The 25520-nt window shown below is 45.6% G+C and overlaps 1 protein-coding gene across 6 annotated transcripts in view; it reads left to right on the forward strand.

Moving 5' to 3' along the window:
* The first annotated feature begins 1408 nt into the window (after window positions 1-1408).
* Window positions 1409-25520, forward strand: part of SGCD (sarcoglycan delta) — a 365120-nt gene continuing 341008 nt past the window's right edge. Inside the window, exon 1 of one of the 6 annotated variants that reach the window (XM_068698499.1) lies at window positions 1409-1505. The gene's annotated coding sequence lies outside the window, so the exon portion shown is untranslated. Of the gene's footprint in view, window positions 1506-7336; window positions 7539-25520 lie in introns of those variants that run through there. The other 5 variants (XM_068698509.1, XM_068698507.1, XM_068698513.1 and 2 more) reach the window with 5 other exon arrangements.

Raw genomic sequence — 25520 nt, forward strand, 5'->3', positions numbered from 1 at the left:
AGAGAGTTTCTTAGTTTGTACCATACTTCTTCCAGTTCAACAGGAGAAGACAGAGAGTGAAAGAAAAAACTAAACTAAACTAAAATAAAAAGCAAGTCTCTAAAGAAATGTATTTGAAAATCTGCAGAGCTCTCTAGGAACAGAGGTATCTTGTATATATGTATTTTTAAAAATCATTTTGGTGCAATACATTCAATACAATGGTTTTATAAACCTCCAGGAAGTTTTGCATTATCCGTTGAATACTTCAGGTGCTTTTTTGTGGGAGCAATGTATGTGTTTACATGGTCAAATCCACCAATCTAAAGGGTACAGTTTCATGTGTTGCAATGCCTAACACGGATTCTGCCCATGACAGTTAAGGTTATTGTCAGATGTTTTTAGTATTTCCTGTAAATTTTCATCCTATTCCACAGTAGGACAGTAGGGTGAGCTAAGGTTAGGAATGGTGAGTACTAGTGTCCATCAGGAGTAGAAATACACATTATTGCCCAAGTGAGAAGACTGGGACAAAGCCTTTATTTCAAAGACAGAAAGAACCAAAATTTTAAATTTTGGAAAAAAAATAGAGTGACAAAAAAGAAGGAAAAGAGAGATCTTCCAGAGATCACAATGCCAGACCTAGCAGCTCTTTATTGCAGCTCTGAGAAGTTCTGAAGTGCAGCCTATAACAATAAAATACATGGCTTGAGGGGAGAGCTAAATCAGGCTCCCAGCACAGACCAAAGCCTTGCTCTCTCCGTGTTTCTCGCCTCAAGTAATGGCTGGGAAGCAAACAAAAGGGAGTACGGCTGGTGTTTCACAGCCGCTGTACAACCACTGAGCCACTTCTGCCTCGTATGAGGCACGAGGGACATGTGGCAGGTCTCTTCTCCATGCTGGCAGGTTATAAACCTGAGTTTCCCCTGGACATGCCTGTTTTCCATGCTTGCTCTTTCTTGAGTAGGGAAGGCAGGACCAGGATGGGGCTTTAGGTTTATAATCATTGAATTTCCATGCATACTTTCTGAGAAAATGCTGGTTTGCATGTATCAGAGCTGGAGCTTGCATGAACACAGTGACACTGAGGATGGATACACATGTGAAAGTGCAGATACGTGTATGCACACAGGTATAATGGCACAAATACAAGCAAACATGCTTCTGCTACAGCTCACTTACAGCTTCTGATCTGAAGAGAACAAGAATTTTACATTGAATTTGTAATCAGAAGTCTGTCTGTGCACTTATTTGCTGTGCTTAGAATCCAGGAAGGCACAAACAACACAGGCTAGGGAGGAAAATAAGCAATTGTCTTTGCGGTTTGCCTATATATATACCATTAGCTTCACACACAGAGTGACTCACCAGCAGCAGGTGTCCCGCTGTTATGCTGGGCAGATTAGTAATGCTAGGGAGGGGGCTGCTGGCCGTATTTGGCATCCCCACGGGGAGCTAAAAATAGTTGGTGGACTTCCAGCGAAGTAAAAGTGTTTGTGGGCTTTGAACGGAGTCTGCTTCTGAAGGTAAGAATCAGAGCTGATCTTTTTAATCTGCCATTTCTTTTTTTTTTTTTTCCTCCCTTTTTTTTTCTGTGTGAAGCTTCCCTTGGCAGTCGATCTGCGAACACTGGCAGAAAGCTGGGAGATCCGAATTACAGGCAGTTATTTTTGTGGAAACAGGGAGGGGAATGACCAGTTCAAGGAAATTGGTGAAACAGGGGGCATTCAGACAACAGAGGAAAGTGTCTCAGATAGAAATAGTTGTGTTTTCTCTCTCTTTTTTTTTTTTTTTCCATCTCAGCTGTTAGAAAATACGAGCAGCACATGAGCAGTCCCAGCATGTGACTCCGTTCTGAGTAGCAGGCGAGCAATTGCTTGTAGTTACACCCACCGTGATACAAGGCCAGTGAGCAAAGTTTTCGGCGGAGTTACTGAAACAGCAGAATATGAACAGAGAAGAGCTGCGTGCGTTTCTGAGACACATGCAGATCAGTGTGCTACGTGTGCTCCATGGACGCGTGGCTGAGGCTTTCCAGCATTGCTGCTGAGTGCCTGTGTGTCTGAATGTTCAGACATACTCATAGGCAGGCTACTGCCTGAAAGAAAAATGCTGTTGAAGGGGAAAACTGGGGAGGGTAATAATTATGTATGTGCGTGTGTACCTGCATGCATGCAGATCTGCGTGTATGCAGGGATAAGGTGAGCTGCTGGCCTGCAGGAAGGCCCCAGGGGCACTGCGTTGTTACCCCCCTCTGGCTTTACACAGAGCAGAGATGGAGACGTAAGGGCTGAGCCTCATTCCTGGAGAAGGAGATACGAGGGCTGCCCGTTACACCAGCATAACCTCTCAGGTCATGATGGATTCTTCCTGATTTTTCAAGTGTCATCCCTGATATTGATAACAAGTGACTCCTGTGGTCTGGAAGCCTACTAACGACCTGACAGACCCGGGCTGGAAGTCCCTTAGTGTCACACGCCTGCCTGAGCGCACCTGGGCACACTCACAGAAAGCTGCCATCTCCTCTTTGCCAGCTCCCCTGACTCCAGCCCCCTGGGGATAACATTTTTCCGTGCGTGCCTCCTCCCTTGCTCTCCCTTAGTGCTGGTTTTGGCAAATGAGCTCCAGCGAGATGAGCATGTCCAGGGCCCAGCTGCGGTGCTGCAGGGGCAGAGGTGGTGCTGCTTTGATCACGGTGCAGCTCCCTCTGCCTGAGATCCTGCAGTAGGTGTGAGAGCCACCTCTGGTGCCTTGGACATCCAGTTGGCTTTGAGAACTGGTACCAGTTCCCTGCTGGGCCAGCAGCTCCCTTCCACCCACGATGGGGAAGAGCAGCGAGCTGCAGAGCAGTCTCATTTTAGCCTTGTGCTGTTGGGTTAGCTTCTGCTAGCATCAGCGTTAACGGCCAAACTGACGTTAATTTGAGTGGGAAAAGGGCTGAACTCAAATTAATATACGCTGGCCTGTGTAATTATCTTTATTGGCTGCTGGGGAAGGAAGACCTTATTCACTGCATGCATTTCTCTGGCTGCCTGGCCGCGCTCCAGTGATGCACCAGGCTGTGGGCAGATGGGCTGGGAGAGCGGGACAGGAGGTCTGTGCCTGTTCAAAGGGGGCTGTAATTCCCTCTCGGCCCCAGATGATCATATCCAGCTTATGTCAGACCAACAGGTAATGAAGCAACACCCCCAAATATGGTGAGTGCTATTTAGCTCCAAGCGCTTGTGGAAAACTTTTCCTGTTGAGTCCAAAGTCCCAAATCCTGATCTCTGAGAACAGTCACAGAGGAGAGCACGTAGGTTTTACTTAGTGGTCAGTGCTGTGTTTCTAGACTGGTAAAGAGAGTGAGAATTGGAGAAGATAATGGTATACTTAGAAGCACAAGAAAACCGGGCAGCTTTGCTAAGTGCTTGGGATGGACATAAACTGAAGAGAAATCCTATTTGGCAACAGAGAGAATCTGCTGGGGTTGGCAGCCTGGAACTCACTGTGCAATAATTGTTTCTTCCCCAATAAACCAATGTATTGATTGGGGTAGGCAGGAAGGATTTGTCCCGCTGGAGCTCTGCGTTCTTATCACACTGCTTACCTCTGATGGTCACGGTTGATACTCATGTGTTTTTCTCCGCTAGGCAAACTGGATATGACAGAAGACAATGTAATTTAGTTTCTTTTTTTTCCTCTTTCTGAAAATGAATTGCTACATATGATCTCATATGCTCACTCTTGCATATTTATGGGAAGTCCCAAAATCTAATTTCCATTGTGTCTGCTCCTGGTTAGCACAGACTTCATTTTGCAACTTCTAAACAAATTCTCTTGATGAAATAATGCTATGGCATATTGAAAGACGGCAGACATTTTAATACAAGCATGCTGAATAATCGATTCTTCCTGAAAGCACACATCAGTATTATCCTTGTGGTAGCTGAATGATCAGTTAATGCAAGGAATGCGGTCCCAAGATGGCACAGGAACGTTTGGAAGTTGTTGTTCCTGAACCTTGCATAGGTTCCCCAATGCCCTTGACTATCTCTGCTGTGAGAGGGTGCACAGATGATTTGCAACTGAGAGGGCTCTCCAGCTTGTTTGCTTGTCTTAATAATTCAGGACAAGGACACCAAGGTCCAAACTATGCCAGGCACGTTCATAGGAAGGAGGAAACCACGGTGGATGCTGTCAGTAATCTTACTACGAAGACTACAGCGATTCTTTGGGCTGGTCTTCTTTAGCTGGCCATCTGCTTTGCATTCCCTGGTGGTACTTGGGCTTGGATCTCCAGTTTGTTTGTCATTTCAGTCTCCCACTTTATTATTTCCAGAGCCAAGTGAACCGCTGCCAATGCCAATGCAATGAGATTGCATTGTGAGCTTTGCGACATGGTATACTTTTTTTATCTTCAAGCCTCAGCTCCTGGAATTAGTTGATTATGCTAGAATCCCAGCATTCATTTGGAAAAAAAAAAAATGAAAAAGGGAAAAAAAGAGTGGATCTCTGCTCCTCACAAACTGAGAGAAAAAGCTTGAAAAAGGATCCCTACAGACATAGTAATCACAAGCTAAATAAAAAGAAGCTTTTTTTTTTTTTTTTTTTTTCAATATCAGACTGTTTTACAGACAATCATCCTATTTCTGAGTCTCTCACTCACAGTTTTTGAGTGCTGGATGCTGGCAAACCTGAGCAGCAGCTGTTCATTTCGAAAGGCAGGGAAAACAAGTAGAGCCAGCCCTAACAGAAAAAGTTATTTATCTTCCCCTGCACTGCCTTTTCCTCTGCCTCTGCTGCACGACCCGGCCTGTGGTTCCTACTGGGACCTCATTCCAGCAGCTTTGAGCACAACCCACACCCCAGTAAGTTCAGTGAGAAATGGGAGGACGGGAGCTGGTGTTAGCCAGAACCGTGATTCCCTTGAGGTCAGGAGCAGCAGCTGCTGCTGTCACTGACCCCATAACTTTAAATAAGCTTAGCTACAGCCCTACGGCATTTGTGTGTTTGTGGCACCTCTGAAATGTGATGAGGGCTTGCCCAGTTTTGGGGCGGAGACTGGTGCTGTTTCCCCAGCTTGAGGGTATAGCTGGGGTGCGATTTCCAGAGCTGGGAAACCAAAGTGTCCACCAGTATGGCTCAGTGTGCCTGGAGTACTCTTCTCATACTTAGATTTTTCGGTGGGAAAAGAGATGACATTCAGAACTAATTTTAAGAAAATATGCTGCTGGTCTGGATTTTTTATCATCCTGAGCTAGGCCCTTAGGGAAACATCTTGCTTTTATAGTTTTTTCCAGTAACTAAGTGGAATTAGCTTTCCCTGCCATTGCTGGCCAACTGGATCCAGTGCACAGTGACACGGTCAGCGGGAGGAAAAGACAATAACTGGGGTGAGTTTGTGGGGAAAAGAATTAAAACTAAAAAGAATAACAAAAAAAGTGAAGAGCCATAGGTCAAATTTGGTGCTGGCCTCACTTGATGTGTGCTAATGAAGGATATGGTGCTTGATACTTCCCATTTTTTCTTCCTTTTTTTCTTTTTCATTTTTGAATACATTCTTTTGAATTCTTCAGCAACAGTCTTACAGGCGTAGCTCTGACACTGCTGCCTGAGCCATGTTTCCACGTAATGCAAAAGGAGGAAGGAGTGCATGCCTAGAGGTGCATGTGCAGGACAGGACTTCAATGCATTTTCTGTGCACTGTTGAAAAATCATTTGTCATCAGTTGCAAGTTTTTTAGAGTGGTAAGAAAACAACTTCATTGGGACTCCAAACTGTGTGATATTGAGATGGAAAAAAAAGAAACATATTTTTGGTTAATCTAAGCTTTTTTTATATATATACACTTTATTTTTTTTCCTGGTGTTATTTTAGTGATACTTGGTGGTCATGAAGACTGCAACATCCACGTCAGTATCAATTCACTGAGTTACAAATTAAACTGACTTTTGATAAACTTTTATAAGACTGAAATTTCTATTCTGCCAGTGATTAACTCCAAGGTCCAGATGTAGCAGCTAAGTTAAACTGATGGAAACAATTTCTCTGATTTGTGCGTACCTACTGGTGTTTAAGTGGTGCCACAGCTCATCAGTGATCATTCCTCTCTCAGAAAAGAAAAATAAATAGAGTCCTTAACCCAGAGAGTGGGAAGGAGACCTGAAACAGGGTAACACCTTCATCTTAGGTTTTGGTTTTATAACTTTAGCCCTGCTTAATGTCCTTTTGTTGGACACTGATTTTACAGATCTCTAGTGAACCCAAAACTTGGCACTTTACTGGAATTTTCAGGTTATCTGAGCTTACTCAGAGGAGGGGAAGAGCAGCAGACAGGCATGGGATGGACGAGTTCTCCGTGAATGCAGGTGCAACCTTGTCCTAGTGCATACCAGTCTGTAGCTGTGAACTGTACCAACTTTCCACCATGATCGTTAACTCCACAGTAAAACATGGAGCACAAACCTCCATTGCCATCTGGTGAAACCAAAACATTCGCTTGTAGTGGCAAAACAATCCCCATTTTATGGTGGAAACGACGTTTCCACTGGTCCTGTCTGTAATGAATGAAACTTTCCCAGGAGAAGTGCTGTTGCTGCAGGGATGCCACTGCCCGGTGTGTGGGTTGGGTGCTCAGGGGCCAGCTGGACCTGGCGGCTGGGCTCTTTTAGGGCATTTTAGTTGCATTTGGTGCAACCAGGAGTGGGTGGGCTGCCTGGGCTTAACGGAGCAGAAAACCTCACTTCTGATTTGTGCTGGATGCTCTGGAGGAAGCTGACTTCTCTGTAACCTCCGAGGGCAGGGGGGAAGGATGGCCCTGGAAGTGTCCTCTGGTGCCAGCCAGTTGTGGGTCGGGGTTGGCTCTGTGGGGTGATGCCCATCAGGGCTGCTGTAGCCCCCACCCCTGGGGACATGCTTCCACAGCCCTTGGCCAGCTCCTCGGAGAGGGAGGCTGCTGGGCGCCTGGCCGCAGGATCCTGTGCTGAAAGCTTTTGGTAGGGAGAGGAATGGGGAAAAGTGGAGGGGGGTAGAAGGGGATGGGGGACAGGAGAAAAAAAAAAAAAAAAAAAAAAAGGTGGGAAAATGGGAGGGAATGAAAACAAGAAGGAAGGGAGAAATGGGGAAACGCGTGGAAAAGAAGGAAAACGGCTACCAGGGAGAAAAGTGGGATGAAGAGGGGGGGGGGGGGGGAAAAGGAAAAAAGGGATGGAGGGGGAAGGAGAAGGCACCCCCTAGACGCATCAGAGGAGCCGAGGCTCTCCCGGGGGGGGGCCGGTGGTGGCGGCGGAGCGGGCGGGGCGAGGCAGGAGGCGACGGGAGCGGGGCCCGCCCCCATCCCCGCCGCCCCCCGGTGCTGTCCCCCCCCCCCCCTTCTCCGCCGCCGCCACCAGCGGGGGCCGGGGCTCGGCGGCCGCGGATGTGCGGGAGGGAGGCGCGGCTGAGCGCCGCGGCGTGAGGCAGCGCCGCGCCCCCGCTGCCGGAGGAGCCGCTCCGCCGCCGTGATGTCCTGAGAGGGGCCGAGCCCCCCCCCCTTCATCCCCCAATTTCCCCCCTTCCCCACCCCGCACGGCGTCCAGGTGAGCGCAGCGCCCGGCACCGCCCGCGGGAGCTCCGCTCTCGGACTTGGCGGAGTTGCGGGGCTCCCCCCGGGGATGCTCGTCGTGGGGACACGCAGCCCCCAGGGGTCGTGCGCCCCCTGCCCCCCCCCCCGGGGTGGGTAGCGGCGCCCCGAGCATCCCCTCCTCGGTTCCTTTATTTGCGCTCCCGCAGGGCGAAGCGGCTCTGGGCGTCGGGAGGATGCTGCTTGGCGCTCGGCGAGGCTCGGCGGAGCTTTGCGGGGTGTGGGGGGGCCGTGTTTGCATGGGGGGGGGGAGGGGGGTCCTTCCCTTCAGTCCCTTCCCTGAAGAGACTTTTGGAAGCGGCGTTGTGCGGGGCTGCCCCCCCGGCAGAGATGCGCGGCAGGACGGAGCTGGGGAGCCGACCGCCGCCAGCTCGGGGGTGCGACCCGGCCGGAGGGCTGGAGCGCCGCGGGAGCAGCAGCAGGTAAAAACGGAGCAGCTCCGGGGGGACCCGCCGGCTGTGCGGGGGGCTGCGGCACCGGCACCTCCCCGGGGGTTTCCAACAGGTGCTCCCGGGGCCGCTCCGCGGGTGCTGAGCACCGCACGGCACCGCACATACCTGCACCGCGGGAGCTCTTTGGGCTGCCAACTTCTGCTGCTGAAATGCAAGCCTACGGCGTAGGTGTTTCCTTCGCTGATTTTTTTTTTTTTTTTTTTTTCCTGTTGGGCAGTTGGATCTAGCGAGAAAAACTTTTTAAGGAAAGTAACGGGTTTGCAACGAGGAGCTGCTTAAGAATTAGAGAATTGCGGAGGTTGGTTGGTTGTAGTGATGGTGTGCTTGACGTTGTGGTGGTCGTCTTGGAGGAGAGCTGCAGGAGATGCGTTTTGGGCTGCAGCGTTAAGAATGTTCACTGAGGTGGCTTTGCTTTAGCAGCTGTGAATTTCAGGTATAGCGTATAAAATGCAAAGACAAAGAAAAAGTTAGATAAAAATATTTATTAGGCTATGGAAGGGTATAAAAGCCGTAGATTCCCAAGTTAAATCAACTTTTAAAATAGCCTCTCCTTAGACAGCAATTCACATTTTTCAAGGGGAGAAAGGATGGGTGAAATTGACTTGTCCAAATTAAGTCAAAATGAATTGCTTAATATTCAGAGGGGTTGATAAATGAACCATTAAATCAACACTTGCATAGTGGCTCATTGAAAAGAAAAATGAACAACTCTCAGTTGTGTGCTGCACAGAATAGGGCAGCCAGCGACGTTACGACATTAGTTTGCTGAAGTGAGTCCTCCTCCTGCTAACAGATAGATTTGCTCCTTGACACTACATAGGCGTGGGGATGGGCTCTTGTGCCCTGTGCTTTCAAGAGTAGAATTGTCCCACTTCCAGCATCTCCTCAAAGGAGGGAAGTCTTGGTTGTGTTTCATTTGGTATAAATTGACATAATCCCATTGTCTTCTCATTGCAATGTTTATCCAGTTCGGTATTTCAGACTTTTTTTTAGACTTTTTTTTTTTTTTTTTAAGGGAAGAGTTTTATTTTGAATGTCAGTTTGAGACAAAATGATACTGATAAATGAGAAACGGGAATTACAACTTTGAAGCAACCCAGTCAAGATTACTTGTAGTAAAAGCTCTTTACTACAAGAGAGCTTCGCCTCTTAGCAATACAGTGCATGAACTTTGCTTCTAAACTCTTTGATTAGCAGAGGTACAGCTGTTGCAATATTCTGGTTGACACTGAAAGATTACCTTTGTCTTTGCCCCTTAAGTCCTTGAAATTCTTGCACTGGAGTGCAGTGAAGACATTGACTGTGTTGTGCTTTCTGGAAGCCTTTAACATTTTGTTTGAAGAACTGTGAATCGCATGCCCCGATGTGTTTCATTTGTGCCTCTTTGCTTTTGCAGGTAACTTGGAAACGCTTTTAAAACTTAAAATGTGACAGTTGTTTCGCTTTGTGCGTTTAAAGCAAGTATTACAAAGAGGAAATTAGAGAAATAGATTCTCCAAGCTCCAGCTGAAGGTGGGATTGCAAGCTGCTTCTTGGCTTTGGAAAGCTCCTTGCCTACATTTCCTTTGACCAAGAGTTATTCTGCAGGCAAACCTGCAGACAGGCAGGGCCGTTTATTCAGGTGCTGATAATTATGTAAAAGAGTGTTATATAACATGGTCTGTTGCTCCTTATTTAATGTGATGTGTATGGATGCAATATGCATGCACATATCCTCTGGGTGATAGGTTATTAGGTGGATGCGTTAGAAGTTGGTTGAATGCATAGGAAGCTTTACACGATCTGCAATGAGGTGGATGGACAAGTAGATGCATCCTCTTCATCCAAGGGAGGTCCTGAATGTGGAAGCGCCTCTGGATGGTTAGTGCCTGATGGTGGTGTGCGTTTCTGAGTTGTTTTGCTGTTCTCATGGTCCAGGGTAACTGCAGGTATGTTTGTGCACCAGCAACTCTGGTTCAACTAGTCTTAATTTGCTTCTAATCACGCTTAAAAATAAACGTAGTACAAAGTTTTCCTGGAAAACTACCCTACCTTATACTTTTATCCTGCTGTTTCTGCTTCCTTGCTTGCTATTTTCCCTTGAAATCATAATGTATTTCTTTAGTTCTTTTGATAAAGACTTTAACTCAAGCTTGCTGGGAAATGGTCACTCTATGTTGAGAAAGTGCTGGCATCTTATCGACTTATTTTGGAAATACTGGAGAAAAATATAAAAGATTCACTTGCATCGATTAAAGCCTCCAGGGCAATCTTCTAACACTGTCGCTCTCTAGGTGAAAAAATAACTTTCTCTCTTGTCTACTCCTGCTTTTATTTCATTTGTGAGAACCTTAGGCTTTGTTATCTGTTTACATCGAGTCCCCTAGGGGTGCTTGAGGAGGAAAGTATCTTAGCCTAAAAGCTCCCATACACCATCACCCTCGGAGTCCTTTTGTCTTTGGACACCAGCTGACGTACTTCCTGACCTGCTTCCCTGCCTTGATGCCATCGGCGTCCAGAATCCTAAAGGAGGCAGGACTTGCACGAGCCCCTAGCTCCTGGCCCTGGAAATATTTCCTGAGTGACTGTCAAAAAAATAATTAGCAGCTACCTTGATGCTTTAGCAGAGGTTTTGGCAAGATAGCACTTTAGGTGTTGCTTAATGACAAACTTTGATTTATGAGGGAACTGCAAATGTTTGAATTTTTGTATCAGGAATGAACACATGCGAACTTTCTGCATTTCATCTGCAGCTTTCCAGCACTACATGCAGCTAACAGCTTGTCTCGCATTGATTTTAACAAGGGATTTTTACTGAGGATGCTCTTTGAAAACATATTGTTGGTGGTTTTGTTTGTTTGCTTTTGTTTTAGTTTGATAAAACATTGAAAAGAAACCAAAGAACTTTTCCTGGCCCATTAATCAAGGGGTGGTGTAAGCACAACTGTGTGTTTCTCTGAGTTCTGCACATTCTTCCTCCCAGCCGTGATCAGCTGCTCGCAATAACAGTGCACCTGGACGTGGCTTGTATCTGGCTGGTTTTTAAACGATTCCAAAGGACCCAATTGACATTACCAGGTGCTGGGTCATGCTTGAAATTATGCTCTTCAGGTGTCATGTCTTTACTTGTTTCTTCTTTTCTCCCCCATTTCTGCCATTTTTAGCAGCTGTTTTGTTGACTTTGAGTGTAGCTAGTGAAAATGGATGGTTTTTGTAGCCTTCAAAAAATGGAGGATCTTGCTTTTCAGTAAAGACAGAGTGCTATGGTCATTATCTGCTCCTCTGCTTAGCAAGGGAGGTTGTCTGGTTCCTCACGCAGGTGAAAATTCTGTAAAACCTCAGCATTGCACTCTGTTTACCAACAAGCATTAAGGTTTGATTATTTTGGAATTTAGTGGTGTTTTTAAGAATCTGGTGATGTATGGGGAGCTCACTAAATGTAGTGTGTTTTAAGATGGTGAGCTGGGCTGCCTCTTAGAAAATCCAACAGAGGGTGGAAAGCCCGAACATTGGTATTGTGCTTCAGTCCTGCCTCCTCCTGGGGATGTGGTCTTAGGGAGGCTTTGAGAAGGGAGGCATGCATCTGCATTTTGTGTGCCTTGGGGTTTCCTTGTTTTCCTCCAGTGTAGACATGCCAGGACCATCAACCAGGTTATAACACTGCATCATAGAAGTTCTCCTAAGGGAACAAAAACACCCAAGTGTTCACTTTTGGATGCCGACCGTTCCCGTTACTGTCCCTCTTAGTCCCCATGGGTGTTGGAGAGCTACCAGCAGTGCAGAGCTACCGGTGCTGGGCCCACATCCAGGGGGTGTTGCCTGCTGCTGGGCTGAGCCAAGATGTGTCAGGAACTAGCCCAGCAGCTGAAATGGCAGGGTGGTGTTTTACACCTTCCTGGTGTGGAAGGCGTGCAAGCAATAGGACAGGATCACTTCTTTGTAAATGTACTTGTCAGACCTAGCCATTTAGGTAGGCTCTTTCCTGCCTTCTCTGGAGGTTTGCCCGGTGTTGGCCACCAGCTGATGTACTGGTTTTGATGCAGTGGGAAACATGAGCAGGTACCAGCACCATGGGGGCTCGTGTTGGCCGTGTTACTGCTGTGGGGGGCTGCTTGGCTCTGCACCCCTGTGCTTGGCCATCAGACTGGCATGGTGTGCTTCTCTGTGGGGGTGTGGGGCAGGCAGCTCTCTGTGGGCATTTTTTCTTTTTTCTGGTGTTAGCCTGAGAATTACAGTTTGTTCCCTTGCAGTACTGACACGACTCAAGGACCTTTTGCTGAAAGGCAGCTTCGTTATTCTCTGTAGTGCTTGAATTGCTCAGCAGAGGGAGAACAGACCGTATTGCACGAGGCACCCAAAAATGCCAGCAGCCAGAGCCACAGTGCTCGGACTGATGACAGCAAAAGGTGTCCCAAAGCCTCCCTCTGTTTTTTTTTTTTTTTTTTTTTTTTTTTTTTAATAATTCTTTTTGTTTTAAAGCTCTGAGCTAAGCTTTCACCTCTTGATTAAAAGTAGCAGCATCAATCTGTAGGTTAATGAACTATCTCAAGTGGCAGAACAGGTGGCTGTGATTAAAAATATATATTTGTCCAAATCCAAGAAGCAGCATGCCTCAAAGTATCTTGTAGGTCTGAGTGGAGCTTTCCAAAATATCCAGGAGGAAATGCTGGATTGGCCTTCACTGACTGAAGCTTTACTGCATATCCAGAGGCTTGAAACAAAACCAAACCACCAAAACAAAACCTCACAAAACCAAAACCCCACAAAATTCCCCCCTTGAAATTGCTGAAATTCAAGCAGCAGGTGATCCAAGTGACTCACCTCCAGGCCAGATCTTTAAGAGTCATAAATCGCCGCAGCTCCACTAACTTCCCTGGCGCTCCGCCAGTTGTGCTGCTAGCTGGAGGCTTGCCCTGCTATTTTGGGGGAAAAGTTTCAGCAAAAGATCCTCACTGAGGTGTGTTTTGTGTGTGAGTGTTGTTGGTTTTGTTTGAAGGTGAGAAAATACTAGGTTAAAGAGTGAAATCTGTGCTTAGGCAACCAGATAACGTGGCTCTGTAGAGATTTGCTCGCTTGTAGCATACTCTGCAGAAATACGGGAGAATTAGACATTTGTTTTTTGTCAGAGATGTCAGTTTGGTGTGATAAGAAAACGGTTGTTAAAACATTGCTGGATAACAGTAAGACGATAATCATGAGGAGGAAAGAAGCACCGGGAGGTTCCTGCAGGTGGGTTGAACATGGTGCTGTTTTGTGGTCTCAGCTTGCTCCCTGCCCCCTGCTAACCTGGGGGTAGCTCAGCCTGCTCCAGGGCTGGGTCCTGCAGTGCTCTGCATCACCCGCATCGCCGAGGTGCTGTTGCTGAGGTCTGTGAGTGCAGCAATGAAACTGCTTGCCTGGGAGTACGGGGCTGTTTACAGCACTACCTGCTCCTCCAGAGGCCTGACCGGTCCCTGCGGTGGATGTTTGCTAAATCAATGGAAGAGTCCTTTTAAAGATTGACTTGAGAGTCTGCAGAGGATGATGGTAAGGGTCTTAACTCTCTTTTAGGTAGCTCTGAGGAATCTTAGACAGGGAAATGTGTCCAAGTGGCAAACGTGGAGCATGCGACTTGGCAAACAGAGCCTAGGAAGTGGCTGCACATCAGAGAAGGCTCTTCCATCTTCTGTGCTCCTATTCCTACTAGATCCAGCTTACAAACCAGGCTGTATCCCTGCTCCTACATGTAGCATGGGTCTGCCAGGTCCTTCCCAGCAGACAAAGCGCCTGTATCGCCTTCAGGTACCAGCCGTGCCCTGCCTGGAGCAGGTGGTGGGGGTGATGGTGCTGAGCGGATGCTGTTAACAGCAGGAGAAGAAGCTCTCTCCTGAGGAGAGTTCATCTCTGCTGGATAATGAGCTCTGCTTCACTCAGGACTGAATTGCTGCTGTACGGATCACAGCAAAGTGCAAATGAGAATGCAGCACTGGGCACTTCCTCCAACCTCTCTTATACATGGCAAATAGCTAATTAAAGAAGAGCTGTTTTGAGCTATTGGACTGCTGCTAGCCTGAGTTCTCACAGAAGAATCTTATGCAGTTTAACTTGCTCCAGTAACTTTTTGAAGCCTTTTAAAACGGTGTGTTCCTACAACCCCCGTGTTTTGTTCTGACTTTTAGCCTGTGTTGCAAGTTCAAGATGCGAAGAGTTGAGGTGCTGGCTGAAGCTCGGTCTGTGCCGACTGTCCTTGTGTATGTAAGAGGCGCATAGCCATGGAGTGGGGCAGGAGAGGCATTCCATGATTTGGAAAATAACCTGTAAATCTGTCTCTATTTTATTTACAAAATTCCTGATGCAGAACATATGCACTCTTGGAGTGTCAGCATGTGTAGCTATACTCTTCTTGTGACTTATTTTATGGACATAAACAGGATGTAAGTGGATTTTCTACCTTATGCTATCTTTCCAAAGGAGGAAAAAATTCATTTTTTGCCGTCACATTCAAGTAAATCATTAACCCTGAATTTCACCTCTTTTATTTTATCAAATTCACAATTATTCCAACTTTAAAATTTAACTTTTTGGTGTACGTGACTGTTCAAAAATGTGAATACAAAATGAACTTTTGAGCAACAATACTTTGTTTAACCTGATTGCTTTTTTTTATTGTTTCAATAAGACCAGAGAAGAATCATAGCCCTTACAGAGCAGAGCGTAGTCTTCTGCTTACAAGTTGGTCCTGAACAGCTGAATTATTTTGCAGTTTTGTTTGCAGAGCTTGCCCAAGCATTTTGTGTTAAATAAATAAACACAAGATTATTTACTGTTTTAGAATAGGCACTGAGAAATCCACTTTTATTAGTTCCCAGTTAACAGAGGGTGCTCCAAAAACCTTGCCTTGCATGCACTGAAGTGTGATTTTATTTTATTTTTTTAATATGTGGTTTCTTTTGTTTGTTTGCTGTTTAGGGGCTAGTGATGAAACTGCAGTGCTTTGATGGATTGATTTTTATTTCTGGTGGAGCATAAAATATACTGAAAAAGAAATATTCGATGTGAATGAGATATTCAGAAGCGAGTTGTAGGTTTGAGTTTAGCTAATAGGGAAGAGGCCAATCCTCCTGTCACCGGTGTCAAGGAAAACACTGGGAGTGGAGGCAGCCATGCTGTAATTAACAACAGATGATGACTTCTGGAGGTGCGAATAAAAGACTTGATGTATTGGCTGTGTTGTGTGAAAAACAAATCTGTTAGATACTCCTTCTCCTGGTGCTGTTTGTTCCCCTTCTTTCTGTCTGACTTCAGCAGCAGAGGTCTTCAGCTGCTGAGCAATGGGCGCTTCTACATTCCTCTGCCCAAGCTGGTGGCTGCTTAGGAGAGGTACTGCATGGACCCTACGCATGTCAATGTTTAATGCTGTTACGTGCTTTAAGTCACACTTTGAAAATAATTCTGAAATCTGGATATTTATATACTGGTTTAGACAAAAGGCACCTACGCGTTAATTTCTGAAATGGTGTTTTTCATTTACAGGTGTTTCCTGAAGCACCTGTGTGAAAACTAAAAGTTAGAGCTGAATGATTTTAGGTGTGTTATTTAACAATATTATTACTGCCATGGAGGATGCTATAGTTGTTTGAGTCAGAAATAGCAAAATAGCGCAGTTAAAATTCATCATTGCTCTTAATTTTAACTGCACTGTTAAGAAAGGTTCATGTGCCCTGGCTTGGGTAAGGACCTGGAGGAGGGAGGCAGGGTGCTCGTGGTGTACAGCCAGCGTGCCCCAGCACCAGGGAGGGCTCCGTGCTGTGTCACCACCCTGTGACCTGCTCTGTGACCTAACCCTGGCACGGTCCTCTCTGCAGTGACTGTGGTTCAGTTAGACTCGTCCCACTAATATTTTATGCTTTAGTAGATGATTTTTGGTGTGCTTTTTATAGAAAGGTAGCATGGGGCTAACAGTGGTAACACACCCTCATGCTCTGAAGAGCCGAATGTTTCCCTGTGTGCACACTCATGAGTTCAGTGCTCCCGCCTCTCCACTGGCTTGCCTGGGTTGTGCTCTGTGTGAGCTGTGTTTCTCCAGTATCCTTTTATTCCCTCGGCTCACTTGGTGCCTATGATATCCTTAATGCAGCATCATATTTCGCCAGGTGTGGATCCTGGTGTCTGCTAGCCCTGGAACCACTGGTGCAGTTGCAGTTCCCGTAGCACAGTCCAGCAAGCCCCAAGTTACAGGGGCGGTCATCAGTCAAGACGTTGGCAACAGGGAGCATTTTCTACCTCCGTCTTCCCTCAGGAGCATACAGGCAGTGCAGTAGGCTGCCCACTGTGTCGTTACCTTTGGATGTCATATTTGGATGGTACCTGGGGGCACATGAGCTCAGCGGCGCCTCCGGGCTGCAGCAGAGACGTGTCCGTGTGTCCCCGGCAGCTCTCGATGGAGTGGGGTTTTACTGCAGTGGCAAAGAAGGGATCTGAATTGGAGTTTGAGGAAGATAAGCCTTTTTTATAGCCAAAGGGAATCACAGGATAGTGTCTGTGGGGCTGAGCTGGTATTTGTGGGCAATGTACAGGCAAAAATACAGCCTAGGGAAAAGCAGGGTGTGTTTGAGAGATGAGCAGAGATTCCGTGAGTCAGCTCCCTCGCCTTTCTCACATTGCCTTTATCTTCATTGTGTTGGTGGGAGCTGCATGACATTTTTACCTGGTCTCACCCCCAGTATATTTCATTATATTTCTAAAGCCGAAATGCATAATATCCTGAAACTAGCATGTGCGTGTTACTCTGCAGTGTTTGGGTCTATCTTTACATCAGCAGAGTCTATTATTTTGGTATCGAAATGGCACTTTGTGAACAGTTTTAGTACATGCTTGTGTATTGCTAGTGGTCTCTGTTCTGTCTTGAATAGTGAAGCTGTCTGACTTAGATGAAAACTGGTTTAAAAATGAGGTGGAGACCATCTCAGGGTGGCTCTAAAAACCTTGGCAGTGTCCCCTTTTAATTGGCTACTGCAGAAGTGTATTTGTTCAGACAAATCTTTTGAAAAATGAGGCAGCGTAGAAGCTTTGTAAATAGCAGAAGTGTTTCTTACGTGATTTAGTGAATTCATAGTTTCTGTACAGGAGGAGTGTTCTCAGCATCAGAATGTGCAGTAAGTCAGGGCTTTCGTCATTCTACTATATTTTGGTTCCTTCATAGGGAAGAAAATGCATTACAAGAAATCAGAGAGATTCATCAGCTGAAAGATGTCAGAGACATTTTCCCCAAACCTCACATCTTCAGCAGCTGGTAATTACTCATGAACACGGTGTGGAAAGCTATGGTGGCAGTGGAAATGTTGCTTCCAAAGCCCGGTGCAAAGATGAATGTGCTGCTGATGGTGTGACAGCAGCTGCCTCAAGTGACTGGCTCCATCCTTATCCATTGCTTATATCATGATTTAAAAAAAAAACAGAAGTGTTGGCCCTAAGGTGGGAAAAAGCTATTTTATAATTAATGATGCACAGCCTTTTGTTCTCCATATGCTTCTCAGACCACATGATACTCTTCTGACAGGGACAGATAGACTTTTTTTTATTATTATTATTTTGATTCTTGCATTTTCCTCTGCTAATGTGAAACTTCAGAACTACTTGAACCCATGCTTGTAGCTTCTGATCTTCTTGAACCTGGCTTTTCACCCAGCTTGGTCCTGCACCTTTTGTGCTACAGGAGTGTAAATTGCCTGATGACAGTTTTTTGGTTGCTGCTGAGCTGATGTTTCCAGAAAACTGTCTGAAATGACTGCATCTCTCTTCTGAATTAGACCAGCTAATTCTCAGCCCGTCAGTCTGTGTGGACAGTCATTCTCATTTTTTCAGTGTGATACTTTTGCATTTATTAACATTTAATTTACTCTGTTATTTTGCTGTCCAACCAGAACGTCTTGAAACTCTTCTGCAGCTTTCATAGCAGTTATAATTGTGCCTACTCTTAACCATTCTGTTTTGTCAGTGTCATTTGGCACTTCATTACCTCCCTCCCCCTTCTGAGACCATTAATGGATGTATGGAGTAGTGTAAGTCTGGACACAGATGCTGAAGTAATATGTGAAAAACCTCCCATCATCATGACAAGTTACTTAAAAAAAAAAAATAAAAAAATCCCTTTATTTATTGCCATTTGTTGACCCTCATTGTGTCCTTTTCTTTCTATCCACCCCCGTTGTAGCCTAGTTTTTTTGGTAGGGTGTGGTGTTTTTTTTCTTTTGTTGTGTGTTTTGTTTTGTTTTGGTGCTTAAGACTCTTTGATGGCTCCTGATGAAGGATTGGGGAAAATTCACATGTACTGCATCAGCTCCATTTATGCCATGTCACCTTGTTCATATCCTTTGGGCAACTCTAATAGACTTGTGGGCCACAATCTCAGTGGTCTGTGGTTTTGAACATTTGGCTTTTTTAATAAAATGTTCATCTGTAGGAAGCCAAGGAAAGAAGTGAGATATGTTTTCTATAACATTTTTATTTATTTTTTTTTGGTCCCTCTGCACTGCAGCTTTACAGCTTTGTTCAGAGTTGCAGGGTCCCAGAATCAGTTATCATGAAAACACGTCACCATGGTGGTATTGTGTTACACTCCGTGGCACTGCTAAGTTTAACATGGAAATTTTCAAAGCAGTGCCCTGAGGTGTACAAGACAAGATGAGACTTTATCAATGGTAATAAGCTTAAAGTATTTATTGTGAGGAAAAATCAAACACTTGAACTAATGTTGACTGAAACTTGTTATTGTATTACAGTTCTAAACGGTTTCTGTATATAGAAGTAGTAAGTCATAGAGCTATCTACATTCTTCACAAAGAAACTTTGAGTGTTTCAAGTTTTATTTCTGGAACCTGTAATTCGGGAGAAGGGACTTTTACTTGACTCTCTACTTCTTTGTTCATTGCTCTACAAAACTCTTAACAAAATGCCAGTATTGCAGGCTTCTGATGTCAGCATTTGTCACTAGCCTTGTATAGTAACTCTGTTTTATGGAAAAATTTATGTTAGAAGCTTATCTATGTTCTCTGTGGGAGAATATGAAGTATATATACGGAGTCTGTAATGAAAAGCAGTGGGAGAAAGCTACAGTCCTTGTAAATACCCACCTTTGAAGGAACCTGTTGACATTCTCAAATCTTTCCTTTTGTTTTGTGCTGTTAGTCTCTACTGAAGTAACAGGCCATCGCAGTTACGTGTTTCTTCTGACCTTACGTGCCCAGGCTAATAGAGCTATCAAACCTTCCTGCTGTAGCAGCAGAAAGCATTTACTCACTAACTGTCATTTCATTCACCAAAGCATGGGGAAAGTCTTGTCCAGAAGTTACAAGCCCCTCAGTTGCAAATCAGCATGGTCTCCAAATTTCATCCAATCAAGATTTTTTCTTTCTGGTCCATGATGGTGATCCTGTGTGAAAAAACAGCATTTTTGGGGAAAGTACATACTGTTGTCTTAATGATGAGAGCTAGGTTATCTGGTTGTGGAGTAAGCAGATTTTTTAAGATGCTTGTGTAATAGCCTCAAAATATCATGATAAAACTGAAACATCCAGTCAACAGACAACTTGCACATAAAATTAGTTGATAATTCCACTTAAACAAAGGAAGAACGATGGAATTATTATTTCTGGGATTAGTTATGCCTCAATTGCACACCTGCAATAAGAAGTGAAACAGCTTTTGTCTTTCATGGAACAGCTGTGTTCTCAGTCATAAACCATCTTGGTGCAGTGGTAGCTGAAATAAATATTTCTGCAGTTTCAGTTACTTGGTCCCAAGAAGGCAGGGCCATGACTGTGACAGCAACTCCACACATTCTTATATGCTGCTCCAGGTGACAGGGCTGGAGTTTCCAAATGAACACTGTCCACATCGCCATCCTTGTGCTGTCCCTGCAAAGCTGAGTGGTGGCTCTGTTCACTGCTTGCTGAGCCAGCATGCTGGTGGTGTAGCTCAAACAGCCTGGTGGATTTACTCATTGTGTTTTCCAGAACCTGAAAGTCAAGAGATCCTATTTAGGGTTTATAGGGTTGCTTGTCCCAGTGGGTTAGAAACTTGTTCATGGTTCTGAAGCCTTGCTGGTGCTGCAGTGACTTGTGAGAGGGATAGGTGCCAGGAATGTTCATAGACTCATTAAGGCTGGAAAAGACCTCCAAGATCATCAGGTCCAACCATCCCCCACCAGCAACATCACTCACTAAACCATGTCCTTAACCGCTGCATCCAACCTTTCCTAGGGACAGTGGATTCAGCCTGGATTCATGTTTGGGATTGCCCTGGCCCAGGTGCAGGACCAAGGCGCTTGGCCTTGGTGAACTCCATGAGGTCCACAAAGGCCCACCTCTTGCTAAGGGTGTGCTCAGTCCCCCTGCCCATGTCACTGACAGAGATGTTAAATAATAGTTGTCCCAGTACAGGCCCCTCAGAGACACCGCTCATCACTGGTCTCCACCTGGGCATCACAGTTGCTGCTGACCATCCCTCCAATTCCTTACACCCTGGAAATACAGACACAGAGCTGTACGGGTCTGGGCACTCAGGTGTTGTCACCACAAGTTTGGTGACCCACCCCTGCAGCTCCCTTCCCACCCACTGCTTGGTGGCCCTGTGACAAGGGGCTGCTGATGGGCACTTCAGAGAGCTGGGGCACTGGGAAGCCATGAGGGGCTGGGTGGTGGGATGGCTGGAGGGGCTGGGGAGGCTGGAGGCTATGAGGGGCCAGGCTGGTGGGAAGCCATGAGGTGATGGGGTGGTGGGAGGGGGCTGAGGGGTGAGGCAGGTGGCAGCGGGTCATGGGGTCCTTTGTGACCTGCCATGATGTGGGCTCTGCCCAGGCAACGGGTGTGCAGCAACGGGTCACGGGGCCCTTTGTGACGTCTGTGATATAAGTGCTGCTGGCAGCCTGGTTTCCCCACTTCGCCTGGAGGATGAGACGGGAAGGAGTGGAGCTGCAAGGTGTCCCTGCAGAGCCGCCCTATTCCTGCTGCTTGTGTCTTTGGTGCTTCCTGGAAGCATTTCCCATCCCTGTGGTGGGAGCCCTTGAGGCCAGACCTCAGCAGCATGGAGGGGAGAGACTCAAGCAGGCCTGGATGGAGGAGGAGGACAAGGTTAATGCCACCCCGATGAGCTGCCTGAGGTGCAGGTGCTGCAGGCAGGTAAGTGGCAGAGCTGGGCTGAAGGGCAGGCAGCTGAAAGCTGCATCTGCCCCTTCCCAGCCTCACAGAAGCTGCTGTCCCATGCGGCGTGGCACCCCCAGGGACAAGGGGAACCATCCACCACCATGGGATGAACAGGGAGAGGCAGGATGAAGCAGGTCACGGGCAGCCATCCTGTGGGTACAGACCTTTCCTGCGCAATGGCAGCAAGCACCTTGTGGGGTTGCAGGGCTCTGCCCCCTTAACATGCTCCATCTGCTGGGGAACACCTGGCTCCGATGTACGCCCAAGAGAGAATGTTGGTGTCTTTGTGTGGAGAGACTGTCCGTGCTCTCTGCATCCATCTTGTGATAGTAGACGGAGAAATTTTAAACATTTCACTTGTGAAAAAATACTGAAGTCTTCTTGGTTTTAAAGGAGTTTGATTTCCTGCTTAAAAATAGCTGTGCAGAGCTGAATGCAGTGCCTGTGCTTACTGGTCTCAGGCTGCATAGCCCCACTGTTGGCAGGGCTGGGCAGGGACATTGGTGGCTGCCCTGGTGTGGGATGGAAGCTGCTTCTCCAGCTTGACAAAGGTGTTGCATGAGTATGTGTGTGTGTGCCAGCTGCTGGAAGGTGCCTTCGATCACATCCGTTCTCACTGGGTTTCATTGCGCTTGTATATATAACAAAATCATTGCATCAGCTTTTTACACAGCAGGGCTGATACTGGCAGTGGTACCTTGTTAAAATGAAAGACTGTCTATCTTATTGCAGATAATGTGAGACCAGCCTGCGTTTTCTGTTCTGACAATACTCTGTGCCAGATAAAGCCCAGTGAGAGATATGTGCAAGTGTAGTCACTTCAGTGCTTTGTTGTTGTTTTCCCCTCCAAGTAATGCAATGTTTTAAGAGACATTTTTTAAGAGGGAGGAGGTAAGGGTTTGGTGCTTACTTTCAAAGTTGTACAATAATAAAAGTGTTGTTTCAAAGGATAAATGTGTTAAGGACAGAAACAAGGAGTTATGAGACTTGTCTGCACAGAACACTGTCATCAATGTGATTTGAATCATTGCTATGTTTAAAACAACTTCTGGGTTGTTTGCACTCAGCCTGTTCTCATGAAGTTTGCTTCATCCATAGTTGTGGCATATGCATGTCTCTATCTAAATTTTTTGTAGATATTCACAGTATCTTGTACTTTAGTGCAGTATTTCCTTCTCCAAAACAAACAAAAAAGAACTCCTGAGACTCTTGAGACTTGTCGCTACAGTCACAAATTTTAAAGGAAAAATATTTCCTACATTGTGATTTTGATTCTTGCCTCAGTGCCATCACTCAGCTGTTAAGCCAAATTAAAAGGAGTATTAGGTGTCCAAGTCCCTGCAGTGTTAAGTGGAAAACTAGGTGACAAAGAGCTGTAGTAACCTCCAAGTACAGGTGTGTAATTTAGGAGCCATGAAGCCACATGGAGCCTCCAATCAGTGATTCAAAGCTCTGAATTAGCACCTGATTCTCTCCTGTGAGTTATGTGAGGAGCTGAGGTTCCTGACTTAAATAAATTAGCTGCCTAAATTAAATTGATTCTCCACCTCTTTCCTTTGCTTGACTCTTGCATCTTTGAAAACACTGTTTCCCCCCACCTTCCTTTTCTTCTTTTTCTTTCTGAAAAATTTCCAGGATTCATTAGTGATAATGGATAGGGATAATGGATTCAAGTGGTGGAAGATCTACCCAAGGAAAGTGAAGGTGGAAGCACTTTTGTCTCTGAAAAATTGCATCTTATTTCCTTCTTGAGCAATCGTGGATCTGGCTTTGATTTCCAGATGCTGGAAGTCAGTTAGATGAGGCAGCCATGCAGCAGATGTACTTTTCATGTGCAGGAATTAATTAGTTGTGAGTAGGTTCCTTCTTCACCTTTTTATTCATAAATCAAGTATCTTGAATTCCTTTACTTTTTCAGGCATTTTATTTTGATTCTGATTGATAGCCAAGTATGGTAATAGTGTGAAGCTCTTCCAGTTTCAGTGTATTTTAAAAGTGCTGTAACGTGCAAGAGAGGTGGGGGAAGCTTTCAGCATGGTATTTGATCCTCTGCACTGCGTACAGACATCATGATTTGAGAGGAGCTGTGGAAAGATGGATGTTCAATATTGATTGTGGATTGGAGTCTTCCCAAAAAGCTGAGTGCACTGGGGTCAGGGACTGCCAGCAGCCATGAAAGAGAAAAGCAGAGCACTTGCCCCAAAACATGGGAAGGCAGGATGTTTTTAATAGTAGCTTGTGCTTATTTTCTGCTTTTTCTGCCTTGAAGATAGGAGTTGGGGAGGTTTACCAGTGAAAAGGAGGAGAAAAGAAAAATATGCATAGGGAGATATATTTTTGCTCTTGAGTTTCTTTGATCTGTAATGACAGTGGTTTATGGAGTTGAAGCAAATTTTGAAGCCAAATGCTGCCATGCTTGGAAAAAGTGACCTCGTGTTGGTAATACAAGGCAGGGTGCAAGGTCGTGCACTGAAGGGCTTGCAAGGATTTGTCATGTAAGCTGGGAGCTCTGCAGTTAAAAGCAACAGAGGGGTAAAACAAGTATCATCTGTCTATCAACTGTGCCTGAAATGAAGCTGTGGAAGGTCAGAGGCAGATAACACATCAGGTGAGGTTTTTCTACTGAGGACTGTGGAAATACCCCAGGTGGTGCCTCCACTGGAATAATTCTGGTACTCCTAGTGACTGCTTCTTGAGAAGGATGAATCCAAACTGGGCCAGGGCTGGAGAAAAGCTGATAAAAGCCCTTGAAGGGAGCTCTCACAGGAGATGTATAAAGGAAAAGGAAAGCTGGAAAGAATCCGCATCGCTTATTAAAAACATACTGGTGGCAAGCACAAAGGAGGATAAGAAGTAAATTAGTCAAAGCGAAGTACTGGAGCAAGAATAAAAAGATGTACTTTGGCTATGAATCAATTTGGACTAGAAATGAGGAGGAGGGCTATATCTAGCAGAGTGCTTTAGAGAGGGTAATAAGGTGTAGTTTATGTGAAAATTAAGGGACACGATGGCCCTCAGTAGGGCTGTGCCCCTGGAAGGCTTTGCTGGTTCTCGATAACATGTTCGTCAACGTATCTTCCAACCAGCAAATTGATGACTTTCTCACTTCCCGATCTCAAACTGCATTTTTTTTTTTTTTATATAAAAAAAAAGACAGTTCACAGGTGCAGTACTTTGAGATGATGTGGTTCACCTTTACAGGCTCTTCTGCCCAAGCACAAGGGCCAGAAGTGTTTTTGCTGTGTACAACTGTGAAATTTAACAATGCTGCTGGTTTTGACTTGCAAGCTGGAGGGAACCTGAAAGGAGTAGCTTCTATGTACCAGCTTACCTCTGCAGCATGCACAGCCTTTCCAAGGCAGAAATACATTTCTGGTTATCCTGTTCCTGGTAGGAACTGAACTTGTCTTCTGTTCACAGAGACAAGGGGTCATTTTCTGTTGCATTCATTTATTTTGTGCAGAGACAGTGAAATCCCATCTGCTTTTGTGTTTTGGTACGAATGGATGACAGAGCTGTCATCTTCAGGGGAGGAAGGCTTGGATAAAGCAGCTGCTTCTTTTTGTGTTTTCATGTCTGAATTCTCCTAAGCATAATCCTCTGTTCTCTGTGGTCAACGCGTACTGTACAAGGAGGCAAAATCAAGATTCCCAAGCAGGCTGCAAATCAGATAAACCATTTCTCAGTTTCCTGCCTTTCTTCCCCCCACAAAGGCATGCATGGAGCAAACTGTGCAAAAACTGATTTGCGTTTCCATTAAAACCAAACAAAAAGAGAATAGAAAGTTAATATGTGGCTCTTTAATGAAGCTGGGAGAATGAAACCATCACCATTAGGGTCACAGGAAATAAAGGTCAACATAAAGAAAATACTGGGATGTCAGAGCAGTTATGCAGAAGGTAGCTGGTCATCCTCAGGTTCACTCTGAGTGCATCCCGATACATGGAATTTCCCAGCATTATTTAGCTGTGCACATGGCTTTTGGTTATTATTACTTTTAAGCTGAGTTACGCAAGAAATACTGTACATTCCTTTCAAGAAGTTTTTGCTAGGAATGCCTAGTCTTCACTGAATAATAATCAATAATAAGAAAAGAAACCCAAGTTATCTGTTTCTTTGTCTAATTAACCCTGCGAATTAGCTCCCTGTGTTACAGCTCTCTCAAACAGGATAAGCGCGGAGTGCAGGCAGCATTAGTACTAACGTGGTACAAGCAGCTTAGAAAATGTTTTGATGGCTTTTTAGTATTTTGGATCAGTAATACTTTTTTTTTGGCAGCATCAGATGTGGGGAATGCATAATCTTTCTGAGCAGCCAATTAAAATA

The sequence above is a fragment of the Anas acuta genome, chromosome 14 (assembly GCF_963932015.1).
Source record: "Anas acuta chromosome 14, bAnaAcu1.1, whole genome shotgun sequence".
Lineage (NCBI taxonomy): Eukaryota > Metazoa > Chordata > Aves > Anseriformes > Anatidae > Anas > Anas acuta.